The sequence below is a fragment of the Oryctolagus cuniculus genome (assembly GCF_964237555.1).
Source record: "Oryctolagus cuniculus chromosome 16 unlocalized genomic scaffold, mOryCun1.1 SUPER_16_unloc_1, whole genome shotgun sequence".
Taxonomy (NCBI): Eukaryota; Metazoa; Chordata; class Mammalia; order Lagomorpha; family Leporidae; genus Oryctolagus; species Oryctolagus cuniculus.
Window position 1 is genome coordinate 1,604,630 of NW_027208201.1, and position 14,282 is coordinate 1,618,911.

General features: G+C 38.3%; 1 pseudogene; it reads left to right on the plus strand.

The window, feature by feature from the left end:
• Positions 1–1,358: 1,358 nt before the first annotated feature.
• LOC127489626 (vomeronasal type-2 receptor 116-like) lies at positions 1,359–9,203 on the plus strand (annotated as a pseudogene).
• The last annotated feature ends 5,079 nt before the right edge of the window (positions 9,204–14,282 follow it).

Below are 14,282 nucleotides of genomic sequence, written 5' to 3' on the forward strand. Positions count from 1 at the left end.
AAGTATGAGTGAAATATTTGGATAACAAATATTTATAGAAATGAGATTTATATAAAACAATAGATATTGAGCAACTCTTTACATGGTAATGGATACCTATATGTAAATATATAGGCAGAATATGTATATAATATGCATGCATACATACATATTATGTTGCAACATGAACCAAGAAAAGAAAAACTGTCACTTCCTCTGGAGCACACAGTGACCCTTAATATCAGTGTACATGACCTAGTATATTCATAATGACTCAACACACAGTAAATCTGAAATACATACAAGGGGCTCCTCATTTACACACTTTGTGAAATGTCAGAACCTGGAAAGTAGAAATGTTTCATGTTCTTTGCATGGAAGGATATTTATGTTTGGTTCTATAGGGAAAATTGGGTGAATAAGGCCAGTTTGGAGTATATACTTATACCACTGATAATGATTTACTTTAATATATATCTAGTGTTCAAAATAAATGCATGACTGTCTTAATTGTAAAGCATTACAAATCCAACCGGGGAGTGTTTCAGGCTTTTCTAAAGTGTCCCTCCCTTTTCACTGATTTCCTTCTTTCAAGCTCTGAATCTGATTTCATTTTCCTGGCTTGTGATGGTGGTTGATGGGTGAGTTTGTTGGGGAAGAGATTTTTCAGGATATATCCAGACTTACATCTACCATTCTCAGTGCTTTGACGTCATCCTTCTATGTGATCACATAGCCTTCAGTTGAGTTACTCTCTTTTCCCATTACAACCTGCAGCCTTATGACCATAGGACTCCTATTTCAAGAAGCATATAATGATGTGATAAGATGAAACATCATTGTAGTTTCCAAATATAGGAGTATTTGTAGAGGCAGTGCTAAAGATGCACCTTTCCTTGTCAAGTTTTCTTTGAAACATGAATGTTATTTCTAGGTGTGCATAAACTTTTGAAAGGGCATTCCAGAGCATATTATAGTATTTAGATATCAAATATAAAAACTTAGAAGATGTAGTTGTTTCCAGAGATGATTTAAATTGATAGGTTTATATTAAAAAATAAGATCATTTTCTTTGGCTGCATGGACAGCCATGTGATAACATGCCCAAGACATTATAATGTAAAAGCAGATCTTATTTTCAGAATCATTTTGGCTGGGAGACCGAGATCAAGGGAGTAGCAGCTATGGTTCTGGTGAAGACATGTGTCCTGCAAATGCAACACTCTTAACATGCTGTCCTCAGCCAATGTGCAGATAATCATTAGAACATATGAATCTTTGGCCAAGACCAATCCATCTGTTACAGTTATTACAGTAGAATTGATGATAATCTGGATTTGAGGCTTCTCCCTTAAAGATCCTTGTGCATTTCATACAGGTTTCAGTCCAAAAACTACCAGTATGTTCTGGCCTTGGTTTTTGCTATTGAGGAGATCAACAAGAACCCCCAGCTTTTACCCAACGTGACCTTGGGATTTGATCTCTATAATGTCATGCACAGTGACATGATGGTGATGCAGAATCCCTTCATCTGGCTTGCAGGACTGGAAGAGGATGTTCCTAATTACATGTGTAGGAAACAGAGCAAGTCTGTAGCTGTAATATCAGGAACAAGCATTGCTGTCCAAGTAGGGACACTGCTGGAACTCTACAAAATTCCACAGGTGAGTGTGTAAGTGAAAGAGAGGGATAAAACACATCACCTGAGGTGCGTGACTTAGACCCAAAAATTTAAGTGACAGAACCAAATACACTTGCCACAGCATGTGATCAAAAGCGAAGGTGTATAGAGATTAGGTGGATTAGCCACATATTATCAGAAGCAGAGTGTTGGCGAGTGAAAAGGAGAAATGTTTTCCTTAATCTGTGAATATAATGTCTTAGGAACTAGGATGTTTTCATGCAGGGGGATGAGAAAAATGAGATATTGTAAAATCTTCTGATGCTTCCATCATCTGCTTAATTTCTTCAGGAATAAGATAGTACACTATGGCAATATCCTTACACAGATTTCTTGCATTTTCTCTTAGCTGACTCTTGGGTCTTTTGAACCACTTCTGAGTGACAGTGGTCAGTTTCCTTCCCTCTATCAGATGGCCCCCAGAGACACTTCTCTGGCCCGTGGCATAGTCTCCTTGATGCTTCATTTCAGCTGGACCTGGGTGGGTTTGGCCACCTCAGACCTCCCAAAAGGTATTCAGTTTGTGTCCAATTTGAAAGTCGAGATGCAGAAGAATGGCATCTGTGTGGACTTTGTGGAACTGATCCCAGTCACTGAGGAGTCTTATATTTCACTCCAGAATAGGTTTCATATCCAGATCCTAAAATCATCAGCAAATGTGGTGATTCTTTTCTGTGACACTGATTCACTCATAGGCATCAGCTTTCCAACATGGAAACGTGTAATGACATGGAAAGTCTGGGTCACCACCTCACAATGGGATTTTGCCAGCGATGAGCATCATATCCTGCTGCACTCATTCCATGGGACTCTCATTTTTTCACACCACCATAGTGAGATCTCTGGTTTCAAAAACTTTCTTCAGACAGTTAACCCTTCCAAATACCCAGAAGACTTTTACCTCTCTACATTCTGGTCACTATATTTTGATTGCTCAGTTACTGGGGCATCCTGCAAAACCTTGAGAAACTGTCCACTGAATACCTCCTTGGAATTGTTGCCTTTTCATTATTTTGATATGAGCATGAGTGATGGGAGTTACAACATATATAATGCTGTGTATGCTGTGGCCCACAGCGTACATGAGATGCTTCTACAATTGTTAGAAATGCAGCCAGGGAACAAGGGGGAAAAGGTGGCATTTTCTCCCTGGCAGGTAATTTGGTTTCCGTTGCATGACATGTACTCCTGAAGTGATCCCTTTAACAGCTTCTGCCAGTGTTCAAACCAAGTAGCTTGGGATCCTTTCTCCAATCACGAGATATATATGAGCCTCTGTTTGTAATTTGTCATAAGACACAGGGTTCCATTGACAAGTGGGAAGGTAACTTGGATAAGCTTCAGTGCTGTGTCTTAAAAACTACTCTCCCATCCTGTCAATTTAATTATGACTTGTGAATACCTAGACTGTGTCATTCCATTTTCAGTCTCAACGGTAAAAAAAAATACTGCTTTTTAGTGTCAAATGTTGTTGAGTATGTTCAGCCACAATGTACATAAGATATCTCATTAAATTGCATATTTTTTATCCTGGTAACTGTACTACAGATGGTTGTCCTAGGTACACTGAGAAAATAAGTGAGTGTTAGTAGCATGGACTCCACAGTTGGAAATGATCAGAATCTCACAGTTAGATATTTTGATTGCCCTAGTTTTTAGATGAAAATGAGTGAAATCATACTTACTTTGATGTAGTTCTCATCATGTTTTTAGTTTTAATTCACTGGGTGGCTATAAAAAGTTCCCTTTGTTTATTTGTGATTACAGACAAAAGCCTTTCTTTAAACTGGGTTTGATGTGTTATTGCTTGGGCAGTCTTCATGTGAATATAATGTATTTTTTCAGTTGCACCCATTTCTCAAGAACCTCCAATTTACCAATCCTGCGGGTGACCTAGTGAATTTGAATCACTTGAGGAATTTGGAAGCTGAATATGACATTCTCAACTTTTGGAATTTTCCTTATGGTGTTGGACGTAAGGTTAAAGTAGGACAGTTTTCCCCTTATGCCTCACAGAGCCAGAAGTTGTCTCTCTCTGAGAATTTGATAGAATGGGCCACAGGAATTACAGAGTAAGTTGCACCTGATCATAAGGTTCACAATGCACATTGTTACCCACAATTCATATGGGGATTTGTGCCACTTGGCTTATTAAAAACACACTTAGAGACATTAAACTACACCCCTTCCAATCTAAATACTTTCTTATGTTTTTAGTGTCTGAGGTTGGACACTACACGCACTTGTTCCTCCACATGTTTTGAATCTATTTATTTAGAAAATAAACTTGCATGCCATCATTGTGTCAGAAATAGGTATTTACAGTTTAAGTGAACAGGTTGTGCAGGACTTGAAAACACTCTACATGGAACATAAGCAATAGTCCCAACTCTGACCCACACTCATCTGATTTTTCTCAGACTCCACACTCAGTATGCAGTGAGAGTTGTAGCCCTGGATTCAGGAAAACCCCTCTGGAAGGAAAGCCTACCTGTTGTTTTGATTGCACACCTTGTCCTGAGAATGAGATTTCCAATCGGACAGGTAAGTCAATGCCAGCCTCATGGAGAAGTTAACACCTGTTTCTTAAAATATTCCTCTTCTCCATGGAAAGAAAAGGATGTGGAGTATGACTGCTGAGAAGATTCTTTTCACCTCCTGGTAGAAGTTAAACCTTATATTCAGTAATAACCCTTAAAATGATAAAAGTTTGCACACTATACTTTACTGCATGTAGTATTTGCAAAATCATTTAGGTAAATTCACGTCTGTGTTCCTTGTACATGAATAGATAAAATGCTTTCACCTAATTCAAGTATAGCATGCTTGGAGTGAGAAAGCACTACTCTCATCAAACTGTGTGTAATTTGAAAAACTGTATTAGAAATTATACAGTATATCATGTTGAGGATAATACTCATCAGATATCATAAACGAGCTAACCTTAGCCTTTGAGAAAAATCATTGCATATCAAAATATAAATCTTCAGGAACATTCCTATGCTTACACTCATACACACTCATGAGTAAAATTTATTTTGAAAGAATACAGGCTGACTTCCATGGTAAAAATTATGCATATCAAGGTAGGTCAATGACAGCAAATTCAACACAAGCCCTTGAAGATAGGATGTGGACATTATAAGGAAACTGAAGTAAATAAAAATTGGAAGAGCTTACAGTTGGTGATCATAAAACAAGTAAAATTTATGAACCTCATCCAGTTGGAACAGTACTAAAAACAAGATTACAATGTCTGTGTGTGTTACAGAAAGAGATCTGAAGAGATCTCTGCACAGATATAAAAGATACTAATACTAGAACATGTGAATCATTTAATGGTGATAGATTGAAGAATATAGAAGAAATTCAGAAATTTCCAGATAGAAACATTATAAAAACTTTGAAAAATATTTGAAAAATCCAAGTAACCTCATAGTTATTAAAATAATTCCCAATACTTTTATTGTGATAAACACCTTTATCAAACATTCACATAGGAAAGGAACTCTTTTCTCAACTCCTGTACAGAATAGGAAAAATTCTGTTTCTTCTACAGGAACATCTTAACTTCTTTGATCAAATACTGCCAGAGATCTCAGCAAAATGAAATTGTAAGACACTGTTGTTGAAATAAATTCACACATAGAAATTTTAAACAATGTAAACCCAACAGTATTTTTAAATAGGTTACATCATGCCCAATGTCTTGCATAAAGTGTATTTCAGTTTATAATCCTTGAAAAATAGTAATAAGAATTAGCATTTCTGAAGAAAAACATTTAATAAATTTAAGTGATCTAAGAATTATAAAAAAAGAACCAAACAACACAAAATGCCAAAAAGAAGGATCAGTTTTCAATCCTAAAGAGTATTTTAGAATGCTAAAAAACATGGAAGTTATGGCTGAAGATTGGATACAAAGTTGAATAAAGAATGCAACTTCTGCAGGAAATTACCCATTGGTCTGTTTGTGTATATAATAAAAATGAAAGCCATGCAACTTATTATAGAGGAAGATTTCAAATGGCATCATTTTCAACTGATATTGGGATGATGTAATACAATCAAAAATCAGTAATTGAGTTAAGTAGTGCTGGAATACTAGATTGAATACAAAAAGAGATATTTTTGCTTATCAATTCTGGAAAACAAAGCTCTGAAAGATGAGCACATGTAATGTCTCAAAAGTATGAACTATCCAAAAATAAGACCACCTAAACTTTGGAAGACATCTGCAGGTTGTGACAACTGACATTGATGGAGAAATGTATGGAAAAAGAAGGGGATACTGGCAGAGATGGAGATAAAATTCATGTTCAAGAATCAAAAGGCAGCAAAGTGGAAATATGCCAGTAGTGTTCAAGGTGATCTACAGACAGACTTTGATTACAGGCAGCATCCCAGTGTGTTCCTTGATGGAAATCTGCTCAAGGGTGGCATCTTATCCAGAAGGTATCAAGTGCACAACTCTTCTGTGTTTCTCTAGAGCTTGATCATCTGTTTTCTAATGGTGATCTCTCAATCAGTGCTTGCCCATAGAATGACTATCCAGATCCTACCTTAGAGAGATGTGGTTTAGTGAGATCGTTGTGTGCTTTCTGTGCACCCAAAATTCACAAAGTAAATCTCCCAGTGCATGACACTAAGAGTGGGAACCTGGGGCCAGTGCTGCATCATAGTAGTTGAAGCCTCTGACTGGGATGCCAGCATCCCAGTAGGGCAGCGGTTCCAGTCTCAGCTGCTTCACTTCCAATGCAGCTCTCTGCTGATGCTTAGGAAAGCAATAGAAGACAGCCCAAGTTTCTGAGTCCACACCATGTAGGAGACCCAGAAGAAGCTCCCATTTATTGCCTTAAGACAGCCTAGTTCCATTTATTGCCATCATTTGGGGTGTGAATCACTGGTGGAAGATGTCTTTCTTTCTCTTTTTCACTCTTTTCCTTTCTCCCTCTCTTTTTCTCCCTGCCCTCCTGTCCTTCTCTCTCTCCCTCTCCCTCTCTCTCCCTCATACTTCTCTGCCTCCTTCTGAAACTCTGCATTTCCATTAAATTATAAATAAATAAAAACACTCATTAGAAATAAAGACTGGGGCCCTTTGGTCATTGATTAGGCAATGAGAGTACAGAGGGAATAACACCAATAAAACAAGGGCTCACTGCAGGCATGGAAAGCCAAGATTCTGGCCAAAAAATAGCCTACATGGAGGATCTCTGTGAGACCCCAGTGGAAAGAAATGATCGTCAAAGAAGGATATACTCTTCTCAGAAGGGAGGAGAGAACATCCACTTTGCTTATGGCAGTGTCCAAATGCTGATGGAGTCTATGGTTACAGAGGACTTCCATAGCCTTGGCAGCCCATGGCAAGAGCCTTGGGTGATCACTGATATCATACATTCGAGTGTTAATTGTTAAAGGAACAACGAAGTCACTGTGCATTTATTCCCCATTTAGGGACTCCATCCATAATGAGTTGAACTGTGAAAATCGACTGCACTTTTTTCTCAAACTGTACTCTATATGTAGTGTGTCTGTGTGGATGCAAACTATTGAAATCTATATGTTATATGGAGTTGGTCCTCTGTATATAAAATCAAATAAAAATGTAACATAATGAAGAAGGAGATGGGAGAGGGTGAGGGAGGTGGGGTGAGAGTTGGGATGGGAGGGTGGGTTTAGGGGAAAGAAACAATATTTCTAAAGTTCTATCTATGAAAAATGCATTTGTTGAATAAAAACTTTAAAATAAAAAAATTATGAAAAATGCAATCACTATATAAAAACTTAAGAAAACAAGGAGTGCTGCTTGCTCTTGTTGAAAGTGAGGATGCAGCAAGCATGTGCTATATATAAAGGTCAGAGTAGTCTTTATAATACATGGAAACCTCTGGAATCTTGCTCACCACTTCCCAGTGTGGAGAAACCATGAAGAATGAATTTGTGGTGTTAAAATGATACAGGCAAAAAAGGCAGGATTTAAAGCACCAGGAGTAGTTTCAGAGAGTAGCCTGTAGGGATTTGTTAGGAGAAAAAGAATATGTACTCATCAGTATGTAAGGTAGTTAGAGAGATGAAGTAATAACTTTGGCTAACATGAGGAAGATGGGCATGAATAATGGCCAATAATTTCCTCGATGTTATTTTATATGCTATTTCAACATCAAGTACGGGCTATTTGCCTAAACTAGCTATGTCCGTTATTCCAGAAGGTCCTTGTGAATCAGAAATAACTGAACTCAGGATGATGTTCTTGTACGTTTCTTGCCAGTTATGGACCAGTGCATGAAGTGTCTGGATCATCAGTATGCCAGCACAGAACGAAACCAGTGCTTCCACAAAAAAGTGACGTTTCTATCTTTTGAAGATCCCCTGGGGATGACCTTGGTCTGCACAGCTCTGTGCTTCTCTGTCCTCACTGCTGTGGTTCTTGGGGTCTTTGTGAAGCACCGAGACACTCCCATAGTCAAGGCCAACAATCGTTGTCTCAGCTACATCCTGCTCATTGCCCTCATCTTCTGCTTCCTCTGCTCCTTACTGTTTATTGGTCATCCCAACACAACCACCTGTGTCCTCCAGCAGACCACGTTTGGAGTGGTGTTCACCGTGGCTGTTTCCACAGTCCTAGCCAAAACTATCACTGTGGTTCTGGCCTTCAAAGTCACTGCCCCAGGGAGAAGGATGAGACAGTGGCTGATATCAGGGGTACCTAACTCCATTATTCCCATCTGCTCCCTGATCCAACTGGCTCTCTGTGCCATCTGGCTTGGGACTTCTCCTCCCTTTATTGACACAGATGCACACTCAGAGCATGGCCACATCATCCTGGTGTGCAACAAGGGCTCGGTCACTGCCTTCTACTGTGTCCTGGGCTACCTGGGCTCCTTGGCCCTGCTGAGCTTCACTGTGTCTTTCCTAGCCAGGAATCTGCCTGACACCTTCAATGAAGCCAAGTTCCTGACGTTCAGCATGCTGGTGTTCTGCAGTGTCTGGGTGACCTTCCTGCCTGTCTACCACAGCACCAAGGGGAAGGTCATGGTGGCTGTGGAGGTCTTCTCCATCTTGGCCTCTGGTGCAGGGCTCCTGGGCTGCATCTTTGTCCCCAAGTGCTACATTATTCTCTTCAGACCTGAGAAGAATGCTTTGAAAGGATTAAGGGATAGAATAATTTCTAAGGAAACAGATGTTCTCAGGTGTAGTTCTTAGGCTCTCTCAGTTTTTATTGGTCAGAATCTAAAATTATAAAACTGATTTTGCATTCTGATATTAAAAAATCACTTGCATAATGTACCCTCCTTATGAACAGTTTATACTTATCTTAATATGTTTTTGTTCTGAAGGACCAATTTACAGAAAATGAAGATAGTGAGTGGGAGAAACCTTCCATGTGATAGTGGCATCTGAAGATATCTGTAGTGGCCCAGTGCTGGTTCATGCCAAAGCAAGGAGATTAATTCAGGTTTCCAAGTGAGTGTCAGGGACAGAAAGGCTTAGGCCATCTTCCAAAGCATTTTCTAGATCTTAACAAAAAGCTGAGTTGCAAGTGAGTGGACAAAACATGAACTGGCATCAACATGGGATGTCGGGGTTATAGGTGCTACTTATAGCCACTATACCCCCATGCTGGACCCATTCCTTCTCTCTTCAAAATAATACTGTGAACTAATTTCTTAGTCTGGGTTTTATGTTCATAAGCACAAAACCAATCTCAGATAAAGGCTCCCCTTGAAACTTTTCATTTCTTTTCAATCCTGTATTTTCAATGTCAACTCATTGACATTGTCATATTCATATTTTAATAAAATGAGTTACACGTTTCTTTGCTGTTTTTATTCATGCATTAGAGTCTAAATTAAAATAAGCTTATTAATATAATTGGAATATTTCAGCACAATCTTTAGACATGTTAAATCATTGCAATGTGTAATTAATTGTCAAGAAAATGCTGAATTATATATCATTTCATATGAATTTAAAATGATGTGATAATCACACACCAAGTTTTCATTATATGTAGAAGTGATTCTGTAAACTTCTTTTCCATCTGTTCATTGCTATTTATTATCAATCTGGCTTTGATTTACTTTTGCCAATAGCAGACATAAGAAAGTGATTTTTGATGTAATCCAATTGTGAATATTGGTTTTGACTTCCTGTACCTCTGGGGTCTATTCCAAGAAATCTTTACCTGTGCCTATATCTTGCAGGGTTTCTTTGATGCCCTCTAATAATTTGAAAGTGCCGGGTCATAGTGAGTGGATTTTTGTGTAAGATATAAGGTAGGGGTCTTGCTTCATGCTTCTGCATGGGTAATCCATTTTTCCAGCACTATTTGTTGAATGGACTGTCCTTTCTTCAGGAATTTGTTTTAGCTCCTTGATGAAATATAAATTGGCTGTAGATGTTTGGATAGATTTCTGGCGTTTCCATTCTGTTCCATTGTTCTACCCATCCATTTTGATACCAGGCTGTTTTGATTATAGATCCACTGCAGTAAGTCTTGAAATCTGCTATTATGGTGCCTCTGGCTTTGTTTTTGTTGTACAAGATTTCTTTAGCTATTTGATGTCTCCTGTGCTTCCATATGAATTTCAGCATCATTTTTTCAAGATCTGAGAAGAATCTATAAATTGCTTTTGGGAGAATGGAGATTTTGATGATATTGATTCTTCCAATCCATGTACATGGAGGATTTTTCCATTTTTTGGTATCCTCTTCTATTTATTTCTTTAAGATTTTATAATTCTCTGGCCAGCACTATGGCTCAATAGGCTCTTCTTCCACCTGCGGCGCTGGCACACCAAGTTCTAGTCCCGGTTGGGGCGCCGGATTCTGTCCCAGTTGCCCCTCTTCCAGGCCAGCTCTCTGTTATGGCCCGGGAGTGCAGTGGAGGATGGTCCAAATGTTTTGGCCCTGCACCCACATGGGAGACCAGGAGAAGCACCTGGCTCCTGGCTTCAGAACAGCACAATGCTCCAGCTGCAGCGCGCTGGCTGCAACGGCCATTGGAGGGTGAACCAACCACAAAAAGGAAGACCTTTCTCTCTGTCTCTCTCTCTCTCTCACTGTCCACACTGCCTGTTAAAAAAAAAAAGATTTTATAATTCTCATTGTAGAGATCTTTGATGTCCTTTGTTAAGTTTTTTCCAAGGTATTTGATTGTTTTTGTAGCTATTGTGAATGGGATTGATCATATAATTTCTTTCTCAGCCATGGCATTGCCTGTCTATACAAAGGCTGTTGATTTTTGTGCATTGATTTTATATCCTACTACTTTGACAAACTCTTCTATGAGTTCCAATAGTCTCTTAATAGAGTTCTTTGGATCCCCTAAATAGAGCCATATCATCTGTGAAGAGGGATAATTGGACTTCTTCCTTTGCAATTTGTACCCCTTTAATTTCTTTTTCTTGACTAATGGCTGTGGATAAAACTTCCAGAACTATATTGAATAGCAGTGGTGAGAGTGGGCATCCCTGTCTGGTACCAGATCTCAGTGGAAATTATTCCAACATTTCCCCATTCAATAAGGTTCTGGCTGTAGGTTTTTCATAAATTGCTTTGATTGTTTTGAGGAATGTTCATTCCACACCCAATTTGCTTAGAGTTTTCATCATGAAAACTTTAGCTAAGTTTTCATCATGAAAGGGTGTTGTGTTTTATCAAATGCTTTCTCTACATCTATTGAGATAATCATATATTTTTTCTTCTGCAGTTTGTTAATGTGGTGTATCACATTGATTGATTTGCAAAAGTTGAACAATCCCATTTTTATATTGTAAGTCAAATAATGATTCTTTCTTTTTACAATAACCAGTCTGCTGTCCATTTTCTTAGAACTATTGACCTTGTGTTTTAAGTTGTTTCTAGATTCTGTCTAGACACACATGGCATATGTCTTTTCTGATACTGGGTCATTTCTTTAAGTATCATGGATTCCAGCTGCATCAATGTTGTTGCAAAAGAGAGGATTCTTTTTTTTTTTCTCCTACTGATCAACATTCTTAGAGTACATATGCCAGGATTTCTTTTATTTTTACTTTTATTTAATGAATATAAATTTCCAAAGTACAGCTTATGGATTACAATGGCTTCCCCCCATAACGTCCCCCCCACCTGTAACCCTCCCCGTTCCCACTCCCTCTCCCCTTCCATTCACATGAGGATTCATTTTTGATTCTCTTTATATACAGAAGATCAGTTTAGCATACATTAAGTAAAGATTTCAACAGTTTGCTCCCACACAGAAACATAAAGAAAAATAATAGATGATTTTTTAAATGATGATGAAATCAGATCAGACCTATTGTCATGTTTAATCCCAGTGAGAGTCAAGTTGGGAATTGATAATTTCTTTTTTTTTTTTTACAGAAGATCAGTTTAGTATACATTAAGTAAAGATTTCAACAGTTTTTACCCCCATAGAAACACAAAGTGAAATATACTGTATGAGTACTCGTTATAGCATTAAGTCTCAATGTACAACACATTAAGGACAGAGATCCTACATGAGGAGTAAGTGCACAGTGACTCCTGTTGTTGACTTTACAAATTAACACTCCTGTTTATGGCATCAGTAATCTCCCTATGCTCCAGTCATGAGTTTCCAAGGCTATGGAAGCCCCTTGAGTTCTCCGACTCTTATCTTGTTTCGACAAGGTCATAGTCAAATTGGAGGTTCTCTCCTCCCTTCAGAGAAAGGTACCTCCTTCTTTGAAGACCTGTTCTTTCCTCTGGGATCTCACTCACAGAGATCTTTCATTTAGGTGTTTTTGTTTGTTTGTTTTTTTTGTGTGTTTTTTTTTTTTTTTGCCAGAGTGTCTTGCTTTCCATGCCTGAAATACTCTCATGGGCTTTTCAGCCAGATTGGAATGCCTTTAGGGCTGATTCTGAGGCCAGAGTGCTTTTTAGGACATCCACAATTCTATGAGTCTGCTGAGTATCTTGCTTCCCATGTTGGATCACTCTCCCCTTTATTTATTCTATCGGTTAGTATTAGCAGGTACTAGACTTGTTTATGTACTCCCTTTGACTCTTAGTCCTTTCATTATGATCAATTGTGAACTGAAATTGATCACTTGGACTAGTGAGATGGCATTGGTACATGCCACCTCGATGGGATTATATTAGAGTCCCCTGGTATGTCTCTAACTCTACCATTTGGGGCAAGTCAGCTTGAATATGTCCCAAATTGTACATCTCTTCCCTCTCTTATTCCCACTCTTATGTTTAACAGGGATCACATTTCAGTTAAATTTCAACACTTAAGAATACCTGTGTATTAATTACAGAATTAAACCAGTCATATTAAGTAGAACAGACAAATAAAAACTACTAAGAGGGATAATGTATTAAGTTGTTCATTAACAGTCAGGGCTATGCTGATCAAGGATTTCTTTATCCAGTCATCAGTTGATGAATATCTGGGTTGATTCCATATCTTAGCTATTTTGAATTGAGCTGCAATGAACTTGGGGGTGCAGATGACCCCTTTTCATGCTGATTTCATTTAGTTTGGGTAACTTTCTAGGAGTCAGTTGGCTTGTTCTCATGGCAGACCTATTTTCTTTCTCAGAAATTTCCATACTGTATTCCACAATGACTGCATCAGTTTACATTTTCACCAAATGTGGATTAGCCTACCTTTTTTCCTGAGTCCTCTGCAGAATAGGTTGTTAGTTGATTTCTGTATGAGAGCCATTCTGATGGCTAAGGTGAAACCTGATGGTGGTTTTGATTTCATTTCCCTAATGGCTAGTAGTCCTGAGAATTTTTAAGTGACTTTGGCCTTTTCAATTTCTTCTTTTTGAAAAATGCATGATGAAGGTGTTTCCCATTACTTAACTGGATGTTTAGTTTTTTTTGTTGAGTTTGTTGAGTTCCTTTCGCCCTTACAGGGTTCTTGGTGTAGAACAGGCGGGACTTGAGCCTACGAAATGTGGGATGCCAGCACTCAAGGTGGAAACTTAACATACTATACCAAAGCCCAGCTCCAGTTTCCATCATTCTTAAAGATAAGTGGAGAAGCACCAGATCACGTGGATTCTAATCATCTTCTGATAGCCTTTACCCCAATAGAGGTTTCTTAAATTAAATGTCCCCATCCTCTCCAGTACAGTTATCAGTTTTTCTTAGAATTACTTCTTTCTCCCCAAAACCTCCATCAGTGTCTTCAGCAGTTATAGTCTGAGAAGCACTTTAGTGGGAGTTATCATAACTTTATGTGGCTGTCTCAGAACATAGCAACACTTCCTGAGTCATACTTAATTGTGTATGAATAGCCATTAGCATGTGTGTCTTCTAATATCCAAGTCAATTGGTATCTGAGTCCTTGCATTTTACAATTGTGTGTGTATGTGTGTGTGTAAAGGCAAGGTCACTGGAATTGAAATTCTATATTTTTGCATGTAAAAATGAATTCCCGAGTTAATGTGCCAATGATATCTCATTATAATTCTATCATCCATAGCTAGATCATATGTTTATGTATTTTCTGAGTAGCATATTCCATGCTGACTTACCTTTCATGAGTTGTCTGTTGTATGATAGGCTTGTTTATTTCATTAAAATGAAACACGTTGGCATTCAGTTTTAAATTCAATGTGAAATTGGCCTGTTTTCAGTT